Genomic DNA, 18142 nt, shown 5'->3' with positions numbered 1-18142 from the left:
GAGAGCAAGAATTTGTTAGAAGAGTTTATGCAAGTGCATCTTGAACAGAGAGAACCAGTGAGTGAGGCCATGCTTGAAAAAAGAAGGTCAGGAGACAATGCCAAGGATAGAGACGTTGGACTTACAAATATCATAGAAGACCACAAAAGAAGCCCAAGCCCTATAGACGAAGGTATCAATGGAGAGCCAGCACAACACCCTGATGGATATCCAAAGCGTTGCTAAGTGCTCAAGGGTATTACCCAGGTAACCAATGGATTTGGGTACCAAAACCCCCTGCTAAACCACCTCTATCAGCTGAAGACCAGATTGCATCAAAACCAAAGAAGCACAGGAGGAAATCTAAAAGAAAATCCAAGCCTTGAGTCAACAACATTGGAGTGACTGAAACCCTCACTATTGAAATCAAGAAACCAACCAGGGCTATTCAAAAGGTAGATCCTCAACTTAGCATAGTGCACAAAGACCACTAGTGCCCATGGAGCCTTTGACTTTCCGAGAGGATAATGAGCACCATAGGCACGACACTGCTCATGATAAGGCTGATTGCTCAACAAAGCAAATGGCAGAATCATCTAACAGCCACGAGCAAATCTTCCAGCCAATGCCAAGTCAACCTACTAGGAGTCCCAAATCTCCTATACCTTATTTCCCTAAATGGACACAGGAAGCACAACAGCAGTTGTCAAGTGCAGCTGCTCAATCCCAATTTCTATCTCCATCTGAGCTTCGAAATGTCCAAGGTGTGGGACATGACAGCACCCCTAATTCTCAACATAGGGATATGCATGTGCAATCCATAGAGGCTAGCTCAACTGATCTGCACAAGTGAATTCTCAAAGGGCAACAAAAGACACGACCACTTTTGATCTACCTAAGGACTTGACACTGCAATCCACCAACAGTAGCCAGTCCATTGAACTAGCTGCTACTACTTCCAATCAGGAATCACAATAGTCACAGCCTTTGGCCATGACGACGCCCCTTGTTGCAGAACATTTCCTTAGCAATTTACTTGTGGAAGAGGTGTCGCAACCAACATATACCACCAACACTTCCAAAGCACCTAAAGCCTGGGCTTGAGGAGAAATCTCTTGCAGATTTGGCCAAGGAGATGGCGCATCTAACCAATGAACCAGAGATGATGTGCCTGATGAGGCTTGATCACAAGCTAACCACCATCACACGTGCATAAGTCCATGTGGACATTGGAAGGCCAACACCAGAGCACACAAAGCTCATAACGCAACCCCTAACTTGGGATGAGCAACAACATGTTTTCTCCCACTATGTAGCTATTGTTGAGGAAGTCATAAAGGACATCCCAAAGCCCACAACTAGAGATTTGTGCTTGATACCCTCACTCTATACTGCTCAATGTGAGACAAACAAGGAAAAGCTCGAAGCAATCAGACAAAAAGGGAAAGGACAATGAAACTTTGTGCTGAAATGGTACTCCAACCAGAGTTTGGCAACCAGAATTGGCCACCGACTCATGACACTCACTGAGAAAAGGAAATCCCTTTGGATATCAATACATGATCCACATATGTTGGCCCAACCTCATTACAAGTGTTGGCAGTGGTCCATGAGGTCCAACTTTCTACCATTCTCCAAAAACATCCCTTGTACGTCAAACTATTTCTAGAAGAAGATCTACATGTGGCTAGTAGGCCAGGAGTAGGGAGCATGGTTCTTGATGTTAGTGTATATGTCTTTTGCCTCACTCAAGTCCCTGCAATCCTAGATCTCCATGCTTCCCACCAATACAACCTTGACTTCTTTAGCTGGTTTCGTCCAAGCTTACATGATAGGAATCCTAAACTGTCTCTTGGTTCTACACTAGAGTCACCCAAACCTCCTGAGCAAGAGAAAAATAACTCAAAACACAACACCCGCACTAATAAGAAGCAATGGAGACATGGTCCAACAATGGGTAAGGACAAGAGCCTAGAGAAAATGCCCCCCAACCAGGAGCAACTACCAATGCAATCGGATGGGGGGCTAAATGAAAGGAAATTAGCAGAAGAGCTAGACTCTCCAAAAAGAGAGGCAGTTGTACCCTCACAACCTAGCGAGGCTGTTCAATAGGCCACAGCTATGTCCCATGAGGACACATAGAGAAAGAGAATGCTAAGGCCCAACCAAGCACATCAACGGGCTGACCTAGTTTAGGGTCCCGAGTCTTCAAGGGATACACCTCAATGACCTAAGAAAAAGAGGAGAAAACAACGAAAACAACAACATCACTTGCAAGTGGCTGTAGACGCCAAGAAGATTGAGACCAAGAGTGTTGAAGAGCTGAGGAATAAAGCATCGAGCCCACCCACGAATGAACCCATTTCCATCTCTCCTAACAGTGGTGAAATCTTAGACACATCCATGTGTTATGATAAATCAAAGCAACCATTACCATCAATAATTGCTTGCAACACTCAATCCATCGACAATAGAACTTACATTGACCAATCAAGAGTGGATACAACACTGTCACAACAGGTTGACAAGCACTATACCAGTCACATCCAAGGGAAACCATGACACAATAGCAGCAAAGCCTCATGAGGAGAAATATGAAAACCCCGAGAACATAAGAAATCCTAGCATTGACCAATTTTGCTCATCTAGTCCTAAACCCCCAGCTATGCTAAAGCCTAGGGAAACTCCTAAAACCTTGCATGAGATAGCAACCCAGCAAGCCCTCATTGAACATAGAAGTGTCACAAAGTGCCTGACTAAGTTGGATACTAAACTCAAATTATTTGCACATGTCTACATCCTTGCAGACATGGGCACATTCCCTAGGGAACAGCTTGAGGAATACTTGCCATATCCGCTATCTTGGAAAGGGTAAGAATATCTTAATGAGCCCTATGACAAGCTCCTACATGAACACATGTGACTCATCTCTGATGAGGAGGTTGACAAACTACACTTAACTCTAACATTTAATGACGTGCTCTGCCAACCAAATCTCTTAGAGATAGAGACGCTAAAGCAACAATCAGAGGGTCAAAGTCAATTTGAAAACCATTGGTTTGAAAACCATGCTACAATGGTTGAACTTGGAGCCCAAATTATGACAGTCTTAGAGGAGCGATTGGCCAAGTAGTGGTCGCAAAGAGACCTAGCCTATGTGGCGGCAACTTCCTTTTGAGTATTAACTTTCGTTTGGGGTATGGACTTAGACACAACTAGCTAAGAAAACTCTCTAATTGATAAAATTCTCACTGAGGAGGAGCTACATGTTGTGAGTAGACTCGGACAAGGTACCATGCTACTCAATGTTGCAAAATATATGTTATTATTAAGTAAGTTGTCACGAGTACTAGATGTGTGTGCCACACTCCACTACAATCATGAGTTCCACAATTGGTTTTTATCCTCACAAAGTGACATGGATTCATAAACGTATACATAAATAAACAATGAGTTGTGATTGTGTATAAATAATACCAAAAAAAGCAAAGCCAGCACACACAAGCAATGATAAGCAAGCACAGGTGATATGCATCGAAGCCAACACAATGGGATTCAAATAAGTGATGTCTCTTTGAGCTACACCTGTTCATTATGGTTGAAGCATGTGACTTGCATGTACTCTCATGAGTTGCCAAGTGAATGCAGGATGACACAAGCCTCTGTACGAAAGTGTTCAATGTCCAAGTCACCACAAGACCACCAACCCCACAAAGAACCATTATGGAGAAAGCAACATAAATGCTAAGAACAAAGAGCCATGATGGAAGCCCCGCTGTTGGAAGAGAAAGTCACCCTTACAGAAAGCACACATTACATTTGAGCATGGCCTAAAGCCTAGTCATTGGCTACTGTCTCTTTCTTGGCCAGACTCTACATCCGAGGAAAGGAAAGATAAAGGTGGCAAGCTCCTATTCACGGTGGAAGAGCAAGCAAAGTACAGCTAAATGGTGGAAACGAGGGGTTTCAGCTAGTTTACATTCAAGCTTACCCTAAACCTAAAAGATGCCATCATGGAGGAGCCAACCACAAAAGAACTCCTTGACTAGTGCAATCTATAGAAGTATGTAGAGAAGGTTGGGCATGCTATCGATTACAACAAGTGTGCAGAATTTTTGAGGATCTTTGATGCCGAAAGAAATTGTAGCATGGTAATGGTAAGAAGAGGAGAAGAAGCTCGTCAAGTAGAGATGGAGTTGAGCCCTGCGATGGTGGAGAAGGCCCTAAGTTTATTAGCCATCAGCAGGACTGAGAAACACCCAAGGAGGGATGTGAATAATATGTTGGGGGTGAGCCGTCACCAATCCAAGAACAAGAGGGAGACAAAGTCCACAAGAAATAGCAGGACAACATGGAGAGAGTTACTAATAAAAAGAAGAATGACCAACCATCTCAACAACAAGAGAGCAAGAGGACAATCCGTGAGTGGCAAGGCTAAAAAATTATCAAGTCAAGCAAAAAGGAAAGATCACACTCTCAAAATCCCCATAAGAAGAACTCGATCCATCTCCAAAGAAAATAAAGACTTGCAAAGGGTGGAGGAGGAATCGAAGAGATTAGAAGAAGAGCACAAGCAAACACCAAAAGAGGAGGACGAACAACTAAGACAAAAAGGGAGGAGGAGATTACTCTAATAAAGAGGGAATCAAAGCTTTAGCCTACAAGGTGGCACATCACTACAACATGGACTCCATGCCATGACACCTAAGCCTAACACTGGCTTATGAGTAGAGGAGCAATGTACTCCCCTAATCTCAACTAGCTGAATCTCATAGGAACTCTCCTTGCTAGGGGCTTGGGGAGCCAAAATAGCAAATGTAGCCACCTCAATAGGAGCCACTGGAGCTGGTCTAAGAAGAAGGGCGTGACTTAAATCAGATCAACGAAATAAAGAATGAGTGTAGGAACCAAGCCCCCTTCGTGGCCACAAAAGTATAGTCAGAAGAGAAAAGGGATCCATGCCAAGCCATGCATTCCTTGGTAAATCTCTTAGGCCCCTTCAGAATGTAACTACTGTAGAGCATCAGGATGATGTCTAGCGTGCCCCCTCCCAATGCATCTCCAAAAAAAAAAAGGGCAAACAAACAAAGACTCACACATAGCAAAAGGAAAGAAACAATGAGCCACAGACACTGCACCTAGGGGTCCTCAGGTTAGGCATGTCTGGTGGCCTTGGTTAGCTGGCTCTGTACCTAACCCCGAAGCCCTTCCTACCCCCCACTTCACACTTAGACGACATCAAGGGTAAGACACACCTAGGGAGTTTATGCTCGCCTATGGCTAGATCTGTCTCCCTAAGTGACACCCACAGCACCACCCTTGTATACAAATTGGATCCTCAAGTGTGGGACAACGCCATAGGCTTCCTTGAGGTTCGATGCAACTCCCAGTTTTACCTTGCTTCATCCATCACATTGAACCCTTTCTTCATCCACATATTGTTATGAGGAACCAGACCATCAGTCTTCTAACTACGTAATATCTAAGTATGCACATGCACTCACATAATATTTGCACCCCAATCTATACACATTTTGGGTCCTCCAGTGCAGGACAACACTCTCAGCTTGATAGAGTTTGATCTACCTCCCAAACTAATCAAACTATGTCTTGTGCATGATAAGAAGACTAGCACTACCCCTAGAGAGAGACCACATATGAGAGGTTTTTCAATTGCAGGTATTGAGGACTCCAACGATAGTACCGTCAGCTCTTCATCAACACTCAACTTTGAATTCTTATCCTTTATCATCCTACAAGCCAACCAAAGAATCATCACCTCTATAGAATCCCCAAAACATCAACACCTGTGCCAACCCGTGAGTGCACCTCCCAACCAAAACCAGCCCTATCACCAACTTCAAAAACCCTATCACCAACCAATCCGGCCAACAACATACTTCCAACAACCTTCATCCGCACTACCACCAAAACTCCTCACCAACAAACCATATATGTCCCTTTCACCCACATCTTCGATGTTGCATGCCAAAGCCTGCTATTAAGATGGTGAGTGCCATGGGACTGGCACTCGTTTAGGAGGGGGGTAATGTTAACCCTCAGACGAACAATGTGGAAAATCCAAAAAATCTAAAGCAGAGGACAAGGCCAAGGCAAAAGTGAAACGGAAGACGAAGGCACGCCAAGAAAAATATGGAAACATAAGAAGTGCAGAAAAGTCCTAAATCAAGGAGAAAGGCGCACAAGGAAAAGCGCAAGTTAATAATTTTGTAAAAGAGTACAAGACACACCATGATTTATTTTAAGAGTGCCGGGCTCTCACCCATGCAAATTGTAAAGGTAGATGGGTGATATGAATGAAGCTAGGAAGATAGGAGGACAATGGGAAAAAAGGGCCACGGCCGGCTATGTAAAAAAAGGGATAAGGGGATGACTGCCCAAAAGGGATTTAGGGTTTTGTATATAAAGTTGAAAAGTGAATGAGAAGCTCATTCTTGTGTGTGGCCAAAAGTAGCTCTCTTCTTCTTCTTCTGCTTCTTGCTTGCTTGAGCTTGTGCTTGAGAGAGGGAGTGTGACAGTGTGAGGGAGTGTGTGTGTGTGAGGGTGAGGGAGCATGGTGGAGAAGCTCTCCATCTTCTCCTCTCTTCTTCTCTTCTCTGCTCTTCTCTTCTCTTATCTTACTCGCGATAATGGAGCTTGGAGCGTGGAGCTTGAGAATCGAGCTTGCTAAAAACTTGCAGTTGGATCGTGGAGCTACCGAAGTGCTCTGAAGAGGAGGCAACTTGATCGGGCATGGAGATAAGCTCACTACACTCATAGAGGGAGATAACGTATCGACTATGTGAGAGGTAGCAATTAGTACTCGACTTGGAACGCTTGAACAATAAGCAGTTCGTGGGTCTTGGTGGTTGATGAGCTTGAGCTTGCCTCTACACCTTAACAAAGATAATCAAAGCCTTTCTCTATTTGGGTGTGACATTAAAGTGCGATTGAGATTCAGCTAATGCACCAAATGAGGTATGATATGCTCATTGGCATCGATATCCTGCAACATCTTACCCCCTACACTTTTTGGTAAGATCATATTATCTTCTCCTATCAAGGACAAGAAACCAAAGTACCACTATTGGAAAATTTGGTAGGAGTGTGTACTCTAAAACCCCTTCTCCTCCTTCACATAAGACTCAACAAACAGAAGATTGGCTTCATTAAGAAATGAAAAAATATCAAATAGAAATCCAAGAGCTAACAAGCAAATTGTGCCAATTTATGCATGAGGATCCTTTAATGTTTAAAGAAAAGAGGCAAGGTTTGTTATTGGATTACCCCTTAAGGAAAATGATGTGCCTACAAAGGCAATTCATAAAGGCATGAAGGAAGAAGACTTAGCCCTATGTAAAGCTAAGGTTGCAGAACTTCTTCATAAGCAATTAATTGAACCCACTACATATGAGCAGGCATGCCAAGCCTTTTATGTAAATAAGAATTTTGAACAAAAGAGGTGTAAGGCTCGTCTAGTGATCAATTATAAACCCCTAAACAAATATCTGCTCAACGGTCACGGTCATCGGTCAAGGTCACCCAATTCCTCTTAAGGATATTTTGATCAAATGGATTAAAAAAGTAAAAATTTTCAATAAGTTTGATCTTAAATCAGGATTCAAGAAATTTCCCATCGAGTCAGAGGATCAATACAAGTCATCAATATGTGTCCCTCATGGGCACTATCAATGGACAGTTCTTTCTTTTGGAATTAAAACTGCTCCTACATATTTTCAGGGATTGACTAATTTTGTCTTTTCCAAATTTCTTTTTTGTCTTATATATACTGATGATATTTTAGTTTTCTTTGAAACCATTAAGGAACACTTAGATCATCTCACACAGTTTGTGCTTGCCGTAGAAGAGTTTAGCATGGCCGTATCCCCCTACCAAATCTATAATGTTTGTCACTTAGGCTAATTTCCTAGGCCTTAATATTTATCATGATATGGTGGAACTCTAGGATCATGTATTTAAAAATATATTAAATTTCCCTAATGAGCTTCCGAATGTAAAAATGTTACAACAACTATTAGGATGCCTTAATTGGATCAACTCCTCTACCCCTAATCTAGCCTTATATACTCAAGATCTATATCCTCTACTACAGAAAAATGGGTTCCAATGGAAGGCCGTTCACACTATGCTCTACAACAAATCAAGGGTATCATCCAAAATCTTCCACCTTTACATCTACCTATTGGATACCCACTTGTCATCTATATGGATGCATCTAACAATGGTTGGGGTATTGTTCTTTGTGAAAATACCTCTCCAACAACTACAACATCATTGGCCCAACCAAAGCATCTCCAAATCTGCAGATATTCGTCTAGAGTATTTTCTTCCATGCAAAAAAATTATCCATCTTATCAGTAGGAAATCTTGGCCATTATCAAAACCATTAAAGCCTTATACTTGTTTGTGGAATTTGAAACTTTAACTGTGTGCACAAACTTATAGAATGTGCATGGATATCTTACCAAGAAAGATGGTCCCTCTTTTTTGATGAGCTAGACATTATCTTTGAATACGTGCTCAGAAAAGACAATGTCCTAAGTACTGTACATTGTAGCCACATACCTTTATTCGATGTGCATGCACTTGGCACTGTACAAAAAGTTTTATTCCCCTTAGTAGTGGAAGCTAGCACAAACCGCTACCCTTTGTAACACTATAAATATGCATCCTCACTTGAGAAAGAGGTATTGGGTATTCCCATAGTATAGTGCATTTCTATATTCTCCACTCTCTGGCTCTCTAACTCTCTTATATTCTATCTTTGCTCGTTCAGTTCATTGTGTGTAGTGTTATTGTTGTGCTTCCGTTGTGATGTGCGCACGGCACGCACATGCGCACACACACATACACACACACACTCACTCTCTCTCTCTCTCTCTCTCTCTCTCTCTCTCTCTCTCTCTCTCTCTCTCTCTCTCTCTCTCTCTCTCTCTCTCTCTCTCTCTCTCTCTCTCTCTCTCTCTCCTATGAGGAGCATCATAATAAAGCTCCAACATAGAGAGGCTAGTGCACATAACATGGCCCTTACCATCTTGTGAATTTTAGACTAGCTGCCAACACTTGGTGTTACAAGTTAGAAGGCCATTGACATTTATATTGTGAGTAGCTAAGTTTGTCAATTGTTGGCATGGTGTTACTAAGTGTGGAATACAAATATTAAAATTTTTATCTATCTCTTTGTTTATGATTTTGGTTGAGAAGTAGGGGATGTAGATTGCTTACATGATTTTTGTTAAGAAGAGTAGGGGAGCATGTTCATTAACACAAGTATTATATGATTTTGTTTTAGATCTATGTTCCTCGCAAAGGTTTGGAGTCCTTGATCGTTCTCAATCTCACTTCTATTTGTGTTGATTGAAAAGCAACTAAGGGGTATCATTGTCCAATAAAACCCACATTGAGTATAAGGATTATGGATGTCCATTTTCATAACATGGTATGTAATCTAGGCCTTATTGGTAAGTTGAGCTTTCCATATTAATATTATTATAATAAACCAACAAGCATTTGATGTTATTTGGTCAATTGAAGGGAGATTCTTACAACCTAGGGTTGCAATTCCTTCGATGCTCAATGTATGTATTTTACGTTTGGTACGTGTGATGCAAGTATAATAACTCAATGCTATTATGTACTCTTAATTCATGAAATCATGAGAGGAAAACATAATCTCAAGCTTCCCCACTTTATGCTCTCAATGTATATATCATGTTTTATACATGTGGTGCAAACTTTCTTTAATACTTAAATGTTGTATCCTTTGAATGTTGGGGGTAAAGGCACCTCTGCCTAGCCGCACGTATATTACTACACTGATAGTACCCGCCACTGCACACTGTAGTGGCGGGCGCCCGTCACAGTCACTTATTCTTTATTCTTTTAGTGATAGTTTGAATAAAGGAAGGCACGGCCACACATTGTGGTTGTTGAAGTTCCCACTTTTGAGTCTCTCTCTCTCTTGGCTCTTGCTCTCCATCTGCCATAGCTCTCACGGCCAAGCTTCTTCCTATTGGGTTCCACTTCCACTACAAGGATTTGAGCTAGTAGCGATGCCGATTAGCGACGAAGGATAGCGGCGTCGCTATTGGCGTCGCTATTGGCGTCGCTATTGGCGTCGCTAATAGCGTCGCTATTGGCGTCGCTAATAGCGTCGCTATTTGCGTCGCTATTTGCGACGCAAATAGCGACGCTAATAGCGTCGCAAATAGCATCGCAAATAGCGATGCTCCATAGGGAAAAAAAGCGATCGAAACCAGGCGCGGTTTTCATTTCGCGTTTGCTCCATTGTGAGTTTTGAGAGCGAGAGCGAGGGAGAGAGCGACCGTCGTGAGAGAAGGAGAGGAAGAAGACTTGCCGCTGCCGCCGCCATTGTTCGCGAAGGAGAGGAGGAGCCTTCATCACAAAGAGGAACTGCCCCACGCTCGCCATATCTCATCGATGAGTCTCCCTCTCTCTTTCTTTTTCTTGTTTAAGGTTTAAATCTCTCTCTTTTGCTTGTTTAGGAGAGAAAATGAGAGAGAAAGAGAGGGAGAGGGAGAGAGAGGGAGAGAAAGAGAGGGAGAGGGAGAGGGAGAGGGAGAGGGAGAGGGAGAGGGAGAGGGAGAGGGAGAGGGAGAGGGAGGGGGAGGGGGAGGAAATGAGAGAGGGAGAGAAAGAGAAAGAGAGGGAGAGGGAGGGAGAGGGAGAGTGCATTCTCTCTCTCCCTCTCCCTTTTGCTTGTTTAATGTTTAAATCACTTTCTTTTTTGCTTGTTTAGGAGACGAAACGAGAGAGTAAGAGAGAAAGAGAGGGAGAGGGAGAGGGAGAGGGAGAGAGAGGGAGAGAAAGAAAAAGAAAAAGAGAAAGAGAGAGAGAGGGAGAGGGAGGGGGAGGAAATGAGAGAGGGAGAGGGAGGGAGAGTGCATTCTCTCTCTCCCTCTCCCTTTTGCTTGTTTAATGTTTAAATCACTTTATTTTTTGCTTGTTTAGGAGAGGAAATGAGAGAGAAAGAGAGGGAGAGAAAGAGAGGGAGAGGGAGAGGGAGGGGAAGGAAATGAGAGAGGGAGAGTGCATTGTCTCTCTCCCTCTCCCTTTTGCTTGTTTAATGTTTAAATCACTTTATTTTTTGCTTGTTTAGGAAATGAGAGAGAAAGAGAGAAAGAGAGGGAGAGGGAGAGGGAGGGGAAGGAAATGAGAGAGGGAGAGAAAGAGAAAGAGAGGGAGAGGGAGAGGGAGAGGGAGGGAGAGTGCATTCTCTCTCTCACTCTCCCTCTTGCTTGTTTAATGTTTGAATCACTTTCTTTTTTGCTTGTTTAGGAGAGGAAATGAGAGAGAAAGAGAGAAAGAGAGGGAGAGGGAGAGAGAGGGAGAGAAAGAGAGGGAGAGGGAGGGGAAGGAAATTTAAGATAATAGACTTATCGATAATGGTATGCAATGTGCTTTGCCATGGGCCACGTACATTGGTGACTCTTTAAGATGACTTAAAATTGGTCATGTCCTTCATAATGTCCAAGTAGGGGATCTAATTGTGATATGCATAATTCATTGTTTTTGTATTAACTTTATAGGCATAACAAATTAGAAATCATGCCAACTAGTCAACGGAAGGATTAAAAGAAAATGATACCCTAGCTAATGGTCATTACGGTACTTCATCAAAATGAACCCAAAAGTATTGTTATAGAAGAAGAATCCCTTAAATTGAGTATATGATATTTTCTCTCAGGTCTTATGACTATGAGTAGAATTGATTGAAATGAATTTTATTACTATAGTTGATAAATTTCATGGATGGCATTAATTTTAATACGCGATCCTAGGACAAAAAAACCACATTTCTAAGATGCTTTTTGTTGAGACTGATTTATTATTAGACTAAGAGATCCTCAATGATGCTCATAAATGGATTACTTATACTCAAAGCCCTCTAGTGCAATTTTTTACAATAACAAATAATTATCTACCGGGACAAACAAATCCTTGAGCATGATACAAGGCCGAGATATAACATCAAAAAATCTCTCAACTACTATGTACAATGCAAGATTTATGGTTAACTTGCAACTTGACGTACATCTCCATAAAGCTATCCATTTAAGCCTTATTTGCTGTAATGTAGATAAGATGGAAAACGAAGAAGGTCTTATTGTTCAAGACCGCGAGACGTATCTTAATCAGCGTGTCCCATGTCCTTGCTCTCAATGCAAGTTGGCAATTAGACGAAAACGCCGATTGTCTATAGAACACGTACGACGATTTGGCGAGTTTCAATCTGAGATCATTGATCAAGCGATTGCGGAATTTTAGCAAACGGTAATTTGAAGGTAATATTAATCATGCATTGTACTCGCAAGCTAATTGAAAACCATACACAATAAGATTGGGTCTTGTTGGCAAATTTTCTATCCAGGGGGGTGATGTCTCGACCCAAGGGGGAGTGCACCCTTTGCGGCCAATTAGAAGAGTTCGTGGATGTGCGATGGATGGATTGCAGGATCCAATCCACCATTCGCAAGGCCCATCTATACCGTCAATGCCAGAGGAGATAGACAACCTTCCCGACCTACCTACAATCTTGGAGCTTGAGATGGAGGCAATGATCGATGCATTGATTCCCATGGATGTTGAGACATCTGACCCGCTTAGAGAGGACGCATCCATACCATTATATGATGGGTGCCGAGTATCTCGATTGAAGACATTGCTTGCACTCTTAAGTGTGCAAGCAAAATACGGTTGGAGCGATACGAGTGTGACTACGTTATTCAGGTACCTTGCACATAGGCTTCATTGATTTTTTTAAAAACCAGTATTATTGCAAACATTTGTGCTTTTTCAAGGTGTTTTATGATTTTTTTTAGGTTATTGAAATATCATATATTACCACCTGCAAATACCATGCCTGAGTCTCATGATGATGCACAACATGTTTTATGGAAGCTTGGCATGGACTACAATAACATCCATGCATGTATCAACGACTGCATACTGTTTCGAGATGAATATGAGATGAACGCTGCAAGCTGGTATGAGCTGAAAATGGTAAACCCGGAATCACATCCAAATGGAATGCGACGGTTCTCAGTTTTCTACGAGTTGCCATATTGGACCCACTTACAGGTTAACCACTTGTTGGATCCCATGCATATTTTCAAGAATGTGGGCAGCTTGCTATGGGACCACATCACAGGAAAGAGAGACACTATAGGGTCACGAATGGATTTGAAGGAGGTAGGTAAGATGGAGGCGCTTTGGCCGCAGTCGAGTGCTGAAGGGGGAGTGCAGCTTCCTTGCGTTCCTTGGGTTTTGTCCACCAAAGAAGAGCGCATTGTGAAGCAAGTAATCAAGTCTATCCGCACTCCGACGGGTATGATGCGTTCTCTCAGGTCCGCATTTTCTAAAGATGACAAATTGTCGGGGCTAAAATCCCATGTTTGGCATAAGATATGTCAGGTTTGTGAACAGAATGGATTGTAATTAGCGTGGGCATTTTGCAATTTGAAAAGTGGCCATTATTCATAATGCTTTCTCATTTGTGGCAGTTTGTCCTACCGATCACGATCGCAGGATGCCTTACTCTAGAAATTCGCGGGGCCATTTACAAGTTGTCGACTTTGGTGCAATGGATCTCACAGAAAGAGATTAAGACGTCCTCTATTGAATCCGCAAGGCGGGGAGCAGTGGAGACGGTCTGTCTCTTTGAGAAATACCTGCCCACTAGTATGCTCACAATACAAGTTCACCTTCTTGTGCATCTTGTGGACGAAGTGGAGATTGCTGGACCTGTCCATACGCGATGGATGTTCTTCCTGGAGCGCTTCATGAAAACCCTGAAAGGCTTTGTGTGACAACGAGCTTGTCCAGAAGGTAGCATGGCGGAAGGTTGGTTGGTGTCAGAGGCGTTAGTGCATATCTCACAATGGCTACCAATAGTGGAACCACACAATGAAATGCTATGGACGCTGAAGGATGATGATAGACTGACTGGAGATGTGGTGGTTGGAAATGGGATAGAAAAAAGAATGGATGCCTCAATGGAAGAGAAGGTGAATCGCTTTTGTATGTTGCACCATGCCTCCATGGAGACGTGGCTCGCCAAGTACCAGATTGCAAGGTAAGATCGAGAGGAAGCGCGAGCTGAATTTCGACGCAATACGCGTCATCGACCGATTCGATATCCCGAAGGCATGGAGGAGATGCCACGGTTTATGTCAACACGATGGTTGCATGGAGCCTTGACCGCAGCATCCAGCGAAGGGACAGAGGTCTCAATGGAGGAGTGGGAGTTCTCGAGGGGATGTAGTCCAAAGGTGATGAGGGGTTTAGAATGTGTCGTATCTAAATTTTATATGCGACATCTAATTTGAGTGTTTCAATGTACAGTACAAAATATATAGTGCAGCGTGGTCGCGCGGATGGCATTTTTGCGTGGAGCGTATTAACAAAATGCGCTCCACAATGGACTGTGGTGTCATGGCAAGGTTTGAGCAAGAGAGCCGACGACGAGCAATGGATCCGAACACGGTTGTGGATGAGATGGAGTATTTTGGGAACTTGCAAAGTATTATTACGGTGGATTACCGTAGCTTCTCCATGATACTATTCGATGTGCAGTGGTTCAAAGTGGTATTGGAGGAGCTGGAGCAACAGTTCGACAAGGTCCATTTGGATTTCTCGAAATAGATTCCAAAAAAAAATGGACGGATTTGCGCGACACCTTTGTGTTGCCGGCCCATTGTGAACAAGTGCATAGAGTCATTTGCTTGCTAATTGTAATACGACATGGTTTATGTCACAATGGTTTGAACTCGCTTTGTACGTGTTTGTGAATAGGTAATCTTCTATCCAAACCCCCGACAACCTCGATGGTGGTATGTTATACCTTCAACTCCTCGAAGTGCGAGAGTATATGATCAAAGCGATGTTCCGGGCATAGATGAAGAAAATATGCAAATAGAAGGGTCGATATTACAAGGGGTGGAGGCCACCGCAAGCTTGGAGCCCGCATCGGCTAACAATGATGGAAATACAGTAGTCCAAGAATTTTTTGAGAATGAGGCAGACTCGTTCTTTTGTGGTGACATGTCTATCGACCTTCCAGTGTATGCAGAGTTGTGTCAGGAGATTAACATGGGACCATAGAATACTTCATTCTTGGAGAATTGTATTACTCAATTCGTTGTTTAGATCTTCCATAAAGGTACATTAAATATGCATTTTAAGAGGGATTTTTCAAAAATAATTTATATTACTGTGCTTTGTATAGTTTAAATTGATTATTCTAGCACCATTTTTTATATGTGCAGGTGACATTTTCAGATGAGTCGAGGGATGAGCGATGAGGAGTTTCAGGACATGATGGCACGCATGTCTCCAGACCAGCTCGCAAGATTCAGAGAGATGGCAAACCAGGAGCTGTCTCGTTCTTCGTCAGGGCGCTCTGCTAGATTTGCTTCAGCGCGATCAGATGCTTCAGCTTCGAGCAGACGATCTCGACGCTCACGACTTGGGCCAGAGGGAGGGACTGCATCGGGATCAAGGGGGTGCTGCTGTGGAGACACGGATGTGGTGTCTCCGTCTCATCGTTCAGCTGGAGCTGCGTCACCTCCAGGATTTGCCACACCTGTGGGGACGTCTACTCCAGTTACTCCGGCTTTTGCATAGCCGTCAGCAAGGTGGCACCCCTTTTGGTGGCACCCCCTTTGGTGGCACCCCTTTGAGTGCCACTCCGAGAGAGGTTACCCCCGTCGGTACACCGGATGTAGAGGGGTCTCCTGGATATGCCTAGGAGCGTGGACGGAGATGGGAGAGGACCCATCTTAGGCAGACTCCTAGGGGTTATGGATACCTAGTTGATAGTAGGTCAGGAGCCATCATCATGAATGATGAAGGAAGGAGGGTGATGGCTCGCATGAGAGAGTTGTGCCAACAAGTTTTTCAGCACAACGTCCTGGATCATTGGAAGAACATACCGGAGGGGAGCAAGGACTACATAGTAGCATCCTTGCACGAGGAGTTTCCGGTGCCAGCCGTAGTAGATAGATTCTCTACGGGTTGGATGATGGATTGCATGCGTGCATACATGTCACATAGACGATCCGACGCACGCAAGGGAATCAAGAGTGGGGCTGCAAAGCCCGAGTGGTTAGATGCAGACGACTGGCGCCGACTGAGGGAGGAGGCTACAGATTCGCCAGAACGTTGGAGTCAGCAGCAGGAGGCGGCGAGGGCACAACTCGAGGCCGGAGTGGTCCATCATCTTGGAAGTGGCGGCCACAGGACATATTTGGAGGACTTTGTAAGTTTCTCTTTTGTTTTGCTTATTTGTTTTTTTGAAATATTCTTTGTACTGACAATCATGTTTCTAACAGTTAGCATTTTGTTTTCTTTGCAGCACTCCATTACAAATCGCGATTCGCAAGGCCTTGAGACTCGATATGCAGAGAGGCACAGTCTCAATGCATTGATCGACTAATTGTATAGACGCGGCGGCCCTGTAAGTCACTCATCTTTCTTGTCCGTAGTTACCACGAGATATTTAAATGCATTATTGTATGGTGGATTGATATGTTGTTTCTTTTTCAACAGAATCCGTTCAATGCTCCTTTGCGGCGGGACGAGCTTTCGGGGGACGAGAATTTATAGCTCGCCCTTGGATCCTTGGAGCTCACACACCTTTAGTTTTTAGTCGCCTGATCTATGTAGACATTTTTTATGTATTAGTGATATCCTTTCATGATTGTACCAATCGCATTTTATGCGATCATGTATTTATTTCATTTATCAGTTTTATGATTTTAGTATACATTCTTTTTGTTTGCAAGCGCTTTGTATGCAGTAGTGCAGAAACTATTTTGTATGGCTCTCATACAGCACACAGTGCTATATCTGCCACAATTTTTTTTCCCCTGTTACTGTCGCTATTTGCATCGCAAATTTACTGCTCGCGTCGCTATTGGCCTTGCTATGCGCGTCGCAAATTCACTGGTTGCGTCGCTATATGCATCACATTAGCGATAATGTGACGCATATAGCGACGCCAATAGCGACGTTTCTATGGCATCGTCAATAACGTCGCTTTTTGCGACGACGGGGGAAAATTTTGTTGTTTGTATTTTCGTCGCTTTAAACGTCGGTATAAGGTCTATATCTTGTAGTGTTCCCTCTTAACTGATATCAAAGCAAAGGCATTGGAGCTTGCCCGGCATTCTCTTTAGCCCAGATTTGAAGAGCTTCAACCGGAGCTTCAATGGCAGCCATGGCACCTTCATTTGCAGGTATGTTTTGATCTCCCGCCTCCTCCTCGAGCTTCCAGACTCTTCCTTGGCTTCCCGGCACTCTTGGCAACCTTCCCGACTCCCTGACATTAGTGCTTGGCTCTCGGTGATCGATTCGAGTGCTTTCCCCTTTAGCCCTTTGCTGTATACAAAGTCCCAGACTGTCAAAATAGGGCAGCACTTGACATTTACTGTTTGATGCTTCTTGGCATTGCCTGTTTGATGCCTATTGATGCACGGTGATGCTCGGATGCTATGGGATGCTATGTCTATGCTTTGGGACTGATTTGGAGTAGATTTGAGCACCATTTGAGCTTCATGTAACAGTAAATTGCTTGCTGTAATATAGTGGGCTGAAGCTCATTTACTTGGTGTATGAATTGGTTCATGGATACATGGTGCTTACTGGAGGTTTGAATGATCATACCAATGTATTTCAAGATTGTCAAATGCTTCTTTTTGGTTTCGGAATGCTTTTGAGCTTGGATTAGGCTCCAACTTAGTCGTTATCACTAGCATGCTTTGGACCGGCTTATGCCTATTGTCACTGCTTGACATTTAGGCTTCTTGCATTCATGCTTTGGTCAAATATGGATGGCACTTGGTTTGCCCATGCTTGACAGTTACTTGGAGCTTCGTCTTCAGATGTATTTGAGCATTTTGGATCTACTGGGCATTACATTTGGTTGTCAGTTACATGCTCTTTGAATGTTTTTAGTCTTATGCTTTACGGGTCTGAGATAGCTTGGGATTTATGCTCCGAATGTACCCTACTGGGATTTGTCATGTTTGATGCTATGTATTTGATGTATTAGAGTATTGCTTGCTCTCTTTGCATCTGACTTTACTTCCAGTGGGAGCCTCTTGGTATATTCGGATGTACA

This window comes from Lygodium microphyllum, chromosome 24, assembly GCF_053477565.2.
Source record: "Lygodium microphyllum isolate KBCC chromosome 24, Lygodium_microphyllum_v1.1.10, whole genome shotgun sequence".
Lineage (NCBI taxonomy): Eukaryota > Viridiplantae > Streptophyta > Polypodiopsida > Schizaeales > Lygodiaceae > Lygodium > Lygodium microphyllum.
This window is presented reverse-complemented; position numbering follows the sequence as displayed.